The following is a 6,562-nucleotide window of genomic DNA, read 5'->3' as shown; positions in this document are numbered from 1 at the left end:
TTTGATTGGACTCGACCTGACTCATGTACACCTCTAATCATGGTGTATCCATCTTGCAAAATGTAGATAAAAGTAGTTTCACTAGTATGCAATTCTTTACACTCACTCTCCCAAAATATTATCACATACCGCAAACATATTTGCATACAAATGAATAAAACTCTCCAAATAATACCTAAGGTATCAAGGTGTATATACCTTGCAAAATGTTCCATGAACCAAAAAAATGAAACACTCAAAAAGTCTACCCCATCTGTGTGTATCGACCATCTTTTATAAGTTGTATAAATAGCATTTAATATCAAGATAAAATAATCTTATTAGCTTGTATTTTAAAATTGAACAATTCTTGCTAATAAGTTATTAGGGGTGAACAAAACTCGATTTGAAAAAATAAAATAAAAATTGAATTATGAGTTAATTGAATCGAGTTATTTGATTTTTTCGAGTAAAATTTAATAAGTAATTCGAGTTTTGAGTTCAAGTCGAGTAGAATTTTACAATTCGAATAACTCGAATAATTCGAGTAATAGATTGATATAAATACCCTTTTGATCCCTGTCAATTTTGAAAATGAGCAAATTGGTCTTTTTCAACAAAAAATACAAAAAAATCAAAATAAATTTCAAAATTCAAAATATTTATAAAAATTCCAAAAATTATATTTTTAAAAAAAATTATAAAGAATATATAAAGAAAGTTAAAAATTTAAAAATGTTCTAAAATAATAATTTTGGGGACTTAAATAAGTTAATTAATGATTCAAGTTTATTATACTAAAGTATTTTTTTTCCTTATCTTGCTTTGAAAAAGTTTTCAAATATATATGGTTTCAATATTATGTGCTCTAACATGAAATTAATTATACTGTAATAAGATTTTAATTTTGACATGTTTAATTTTTTAATTTAACTCGAACAATTTCACTCGATTCGACTTAACTTGAATTTCATTTTACTCGACTTCGAGAAAATTTCAAATTGTGTTAGAATGATAAAATAGGACTCGTTAACTCGATTAACTCAAAAAATTTTCACTCAATTCGATTGAAAGCTAAACCTATAAGCAATATTGTAAACCTTAGCTGATCAGGTAGACTCTTATCTTTTAAGCGAAAAGAATTCTATAAAGCCTTCAAAACAGTTTTTAGCATGCACTTTATACAAATTTATCTAATCCTACATTTCATGCACTACTTAATACAATAATACAAATCAACATTATTGATTTTATCACGAAATCATATTGTAACACTAAATTTTATAGAAACTATATCGAAATTCATGTTGCAATATTGAGTTAAATTATCCATGTTTTAATAATCTTAAATGAGTCCAAATGTATTTTACATGTCTGTTTTATGACTCATGTTTGAGATTTGTGATTGTTTTTTTTAACAATGTCGTTTTTAATATTTGAATCTACATTCTTTTCTTAAGAGTACAAATGCATCTTACCATTACGTTTAACATGACTTATCGATAAATTCAACCTATAATTTAAATAATTAAGCTTAATTTTTTACCCAAATCCATTATCCTATAAATCTTTGTATTTTTGTGCAAACCTTTTAGAAAATCTTAGGAGCTTTAGGCTTGGTATGGCAGGTAGCCTGAGATGTACTTGAAAGTGGGTTATTAAAGTTAATTATTAGTAGGTTATATAATTGAGAGTGAGAGAGAGAAGGAAGATATGAGTTGAGGTTGTTGATTACATTTAATTGAGATACTATAAGTAGTTTTCATTAACCCACATGCTTCTGCAGTTAAAACAATATTATGGCATAAAGTAAAACATTTTAATGATTAATGATTGGATTTATACGCTTAATTGAAATTGTATAAACTGATTACCCATAAATATTTTTTTTAATAATCTCATTATAGGTTCTAATCATATCTGTTTTTTTTTTAAATATAATATCTACAACTACTCCTAGCCTCCCAACCCTTAAATAGGAGGATAATGTGCCGAATACACGCCTTCCTGTATTGACAACAATACTCATACTAATCGAGTTAAGACTCAATCGATTACCCATAAATATTTATACAATATATATTGTGGAAAGGAAGGAAAATGAATGGGGCAAGAGGAGGAAGCTAAGCAGTTAACATCACTTCACATTTGGAGAAAATGATAAGGGCCCTCAACTTAATCCCTTGTACTCTAAGCTACCTATGGACCACTTGAACTTATATATATATATACATAAAATGATTTAATACGTTATTAGTGTAGTTATTAGATTTTATAAGTAGAATCCGAAAGATAATATATATTTCATTCATGATTTAATAAAAATAAAAATATATATATAGAAAAATCGAGATATATGAAAATTTTGAAAATTGCTTATAGAATTAAAATATTTTATATTAAATACTAATTATAAATATATTTTTGTTGGTAATGTCTAGATGTTTGTAGTCAATTTTTTTTAAAATATATTGAATTAGGCGGAGATGTAAGTTAGAGAAAAAAAAATTAGAGGCTAAAGTTGAATTATAATTTTTTTAAGGGTTAAATTTATAATTTTACAATTTAAAAGAAATCCAATTTTAGTGCTTCAAAATTAGAAAGATCTAATTTTAATTTTACCAATTTTGGGCTAGGTCCCTGCCCAAGAAATTAGATAAATTAAGTTTAAGATGTTTTTTAATTGGTATTAAAGGTATTCTCATATGAAAAAAGTCCTTATTTAAAAGTATTTGTAACATGCAAAGTGACAATTAAATTTATTTAAAAAAATCATAAAATTTTCGTATTAACGAATTGTATGAGGTACACAGAGAAAGGATGTTCTTCAAAATGTTAGGTGACACAAACAAAAAGACCATTTGAGTAAATTAAAGAAAACTCTTTCAGTGTTAATGATTTCTCTATTGAATTAAATCAAAGCTTTATTAACAAAATAACCCCTAAGTTATATCTCAATTCCTAGAGTAGTCCTTAAAACTTTTTTATTTGATCAAAAGTGATCATTAAACTGTTCATTTTATTTTAGTTTACCCAAAAAATGATATTAACCAATAAGAATGTAACACGTGTCACATTTTAAATATTTTTATTGGATGTCGTAAGCTTTTTGGGTAAAATGAGATAGATTTGATAGTGTGGGGACCACTCTTGATAGAAAAAACTTTAAGGACCAATCTAAAAATTGAGGTATAGTTTAAGGGACAATTTATGAATAAACCTTAAATCAAACCAAACCAAAGCAAAGATAAAAGGGTATCCAAAGTAAAAGGGTAAGGGCCCATGTTATGGCAATCACGAGGGGGGAAAAAGAGCTTAATAACCGAATGGGACCCTCTAATTTAGATCGAAATCCTCACTAATTGATGGATCAAGCAAAAGCATTGGTTAAAGCTGCAAATTAAACCAACCAAAATTTGGTGTTTTGGGTTATTATATTATCCCTTTATCTTTTTTTTAATATTGAATGTCTACCATGACATATTTAGAAATAGAGTCAATTCAGCCAAACCTCCATAATTATGGCCACGATTCTACGTTCATCTCGAACTATAAAACATTACGATTGAGTCTGTAAAATATCAATATTATATCAATCAAGTTGTTTTGTTTGTCTAACCGTCAGCTTCGGTGATAAATGCTAGATAAGATCAGAGGTGGGTCTATTTAAATGTGTGGATCAAATTTTAAAACTATGTGTACCTTGGATATAATTATCTAAGTAGTACACTCGTATTTAGAATTGTATTGATTAACATTGTTGTCAGTACAAGAGGATGTGGATTCGAATGCGTTGAAGTGTATTATCCTCCTATTTAATGATTGGGGAGGGGCTATGGATAGTTGTAAGCATTGTACCAAAAAGAGCCGATATGATAAGAATCTAGATTCAAATTACAGATTTGTCAATATTTTAGTAAATAATAATTAAGTATGTTTCAAGTAGCATTTAAAGGAACGAGGGGGCATTACATTAATCTTATTATAGGTTCTTATCACATCTACTCTCGAACATATAGTCCCTTCCCAAATAGGAGGATAATGCGTTTCAGCACACTTGAACCCATTCCTCCTACACCGATAATAATGTCAATACCAACTGAACTAAGACTCAATCGATAATTAAAATAATAATTAAATGGGTTGTGGTACAAATAACTCAATATAAGTATGTAATTGTTTCCTTTTATATAAAAAAAATTGGATTGATTTATAAGCAAAGTCAATGTACAACTTTCTTTTTAGGAACAAGTTAATCATTGTGGACAATTGGCTTGTCTTTCTCATTTCTTTAGTTTATTTGACATTAAATATCCAGCTGATATTGAAAATTTTACACTTCTAAATTGCTTGATAGTATCAATTTCAACATGAATTTCTTCTTTTTTGAAATTTCATAGTTTAAATTATAAATTATTGATGCATGAAAATTCCTTTACTACGTCCTTCTACTCTTTTTAAAAAAAATAAATAAAAAAACACAATTAAATTATATCAATCTATCATAATGGAATAAATTACTCCTTTATCAATCTCAATAACAACTGCTAATTCTTTCAGGATGTCTTTCATACACTTATATAACTAAACTCTTCTCTAAAGTTATCTCCATAAATCGATCAGCGACTTGATTAGTTCAAATTAATAAAATTATTAATGGCTCGTCATGAATTTTTTTGTTGATAATTTTCTTTTAGTAAATAGAGCCCAAATAAGCTAATGAAGCCTAAGGAGGGCTCAAATTCAAATCCCACAATCAAATTTATTCTGATGACTTAGTTTGAGTTAAGTTATTTATTTTTAATAATTGGTAATACAATTATAAATTATAACTTCGAATAAACTCAAATAACTTTCTTCCTATAAAAATCCACCTTATCATTTTATTGAAGCAATCAACATCGTTATAAATTTGGATTTACTAATAATATTATAAAAATAGAGATACCAAATTATAATAGATAAGGAACAATATCCCATACAAATGAGAAATTATTTTTGGACCATTCTCACCACATCATCCATGGTCTCTTTCCTATTATTTAATGACATTTCAGTAATTTTTTTCATTTCATTGACATATAATTTTGATAATTTTTTTTATCTCGAACCTCAAACCCAAAATCCTGAACCGTGAACCTTGACCCTAAACCCAGACCTTAAATTTCAAACCTCAAACCCTGAACTACAAACTTTGAACCCGAACTCGAACCTCAAACCTGAACCTTGAGGGTTTCAAGATTCAAGGTTTAAGTTTGGGGTTCAAGGTTCAAGATTCGGAGTTCGGGGTTCTAAGTTCGAGATTAAAGGTTCTGGGTAAAAAAATTAACAAATTTATGTATCAATGATATAAAAAATTACTAAAATATCATTAAATAACTAAAAATATATCGTAAATGATATGATGAAAAAATCCATAAAATAATTTCCATACAAACGGAGACTATTGAAGTCACAAACCCAATTATACAAAAGGGGAAAAATAATGGAGGACGTCAGTTGTGCACAAGACAAAATCAAAGAAAGAAAAACAGAAAACCTATGAATGAAAAGAAAGCAAATTACATATAGAAATTGAAGAGTAACTAATTAATAATGATGATGTTGAAGAAGGAAAGAACACGAAAATGTTGGATCCATCCAAAAGCACATATGATGGGGTGACAGCGGGGGTAGGGGCCTACTAATTGTGGCGTTGCACCGCAGGTGCTTCAACATCAACATACCATTACCAACCAAATCTATATGATTTCTCCCTTTTTCACCTTATAACTTGGCGTACAAATTACATTTGCCAGTTCACTAAAATAAATAAATTCCAGCTATTTCGATGGAGCACCCCCCCCCCCACAATCATCATTATTCTCTCATGTACTAAATTATCAAAAAGGAGAAACTATCATGCAATTCATCGAATTTAATCCTCCTACACATGCCTTTTGTCAAAGTTTGTAGCCAATCCAGTCCAAGACCAATGAAGTTCTCTTTTATATTTATGTATGTATGTATATGTTGGTAAATGGAATTTATAGTGAATTATGTTACACGTAGGGTTGGCAAGAGGACGAGTGGTTTCCTTTTATCTGTACACATGATTAAATGAGTGATATATGTAAATTTTGATTAATTTTTACTCTTTAATATTATATTGAGTTATATCATAATTTTTAATCCTGAATTTGAAAAAACTCCAAAAGAGTCAATGAAATCTTAACATTGTTGGTTAAGGCGAGATCTTGGATCCTTGAGTATCCAAGTCCAAGTCTCACCATTTGCAATTGGGTTGTGTAAATTTTTAATCTTAACATATGCATATGTTATGGATGTGTGAGTCCCCTACTCCTTCCTAATTTATTTCCCTTTTCAACTCTCCACTTAATTAGATAAACTGATCCTTTTAGCACCACCACTTTCGCCTCCCTACTTCTTAATGTCATGGGAGGAATGCGCAAAAAGTATGTCGTAGAAATCCTTAATGTTGAAGATAACCAAACTACAGATTTTAATATAGTTGTACAAAAATTGCTCAAAATGGTGTGACAGAATGAAAGTTTGGATATCAAGTATAAAAAAAAGCTTAAAT

Source organism: Gossypium hirsutum, chromosome D13 (genome assembly GCF_007990345.1).
Source record: "Gossypium hirsutum isolate 1008001.06 chromosome D13, Gossypium_hirsutum_v2.1, whole genome shotgun sequence".
NCBI classification, from domain to species: Eukaryota; Viridiplantae; Streptophyta; class Magnoliopsida; order Malvales; family Malvaceae; genus Gossypium; species Gossypium hirsutum.
The sequence above is the reverse complement of the archived record's forward strand: the minus strand, read 5'-3'. Positions refer to the sequence as shown.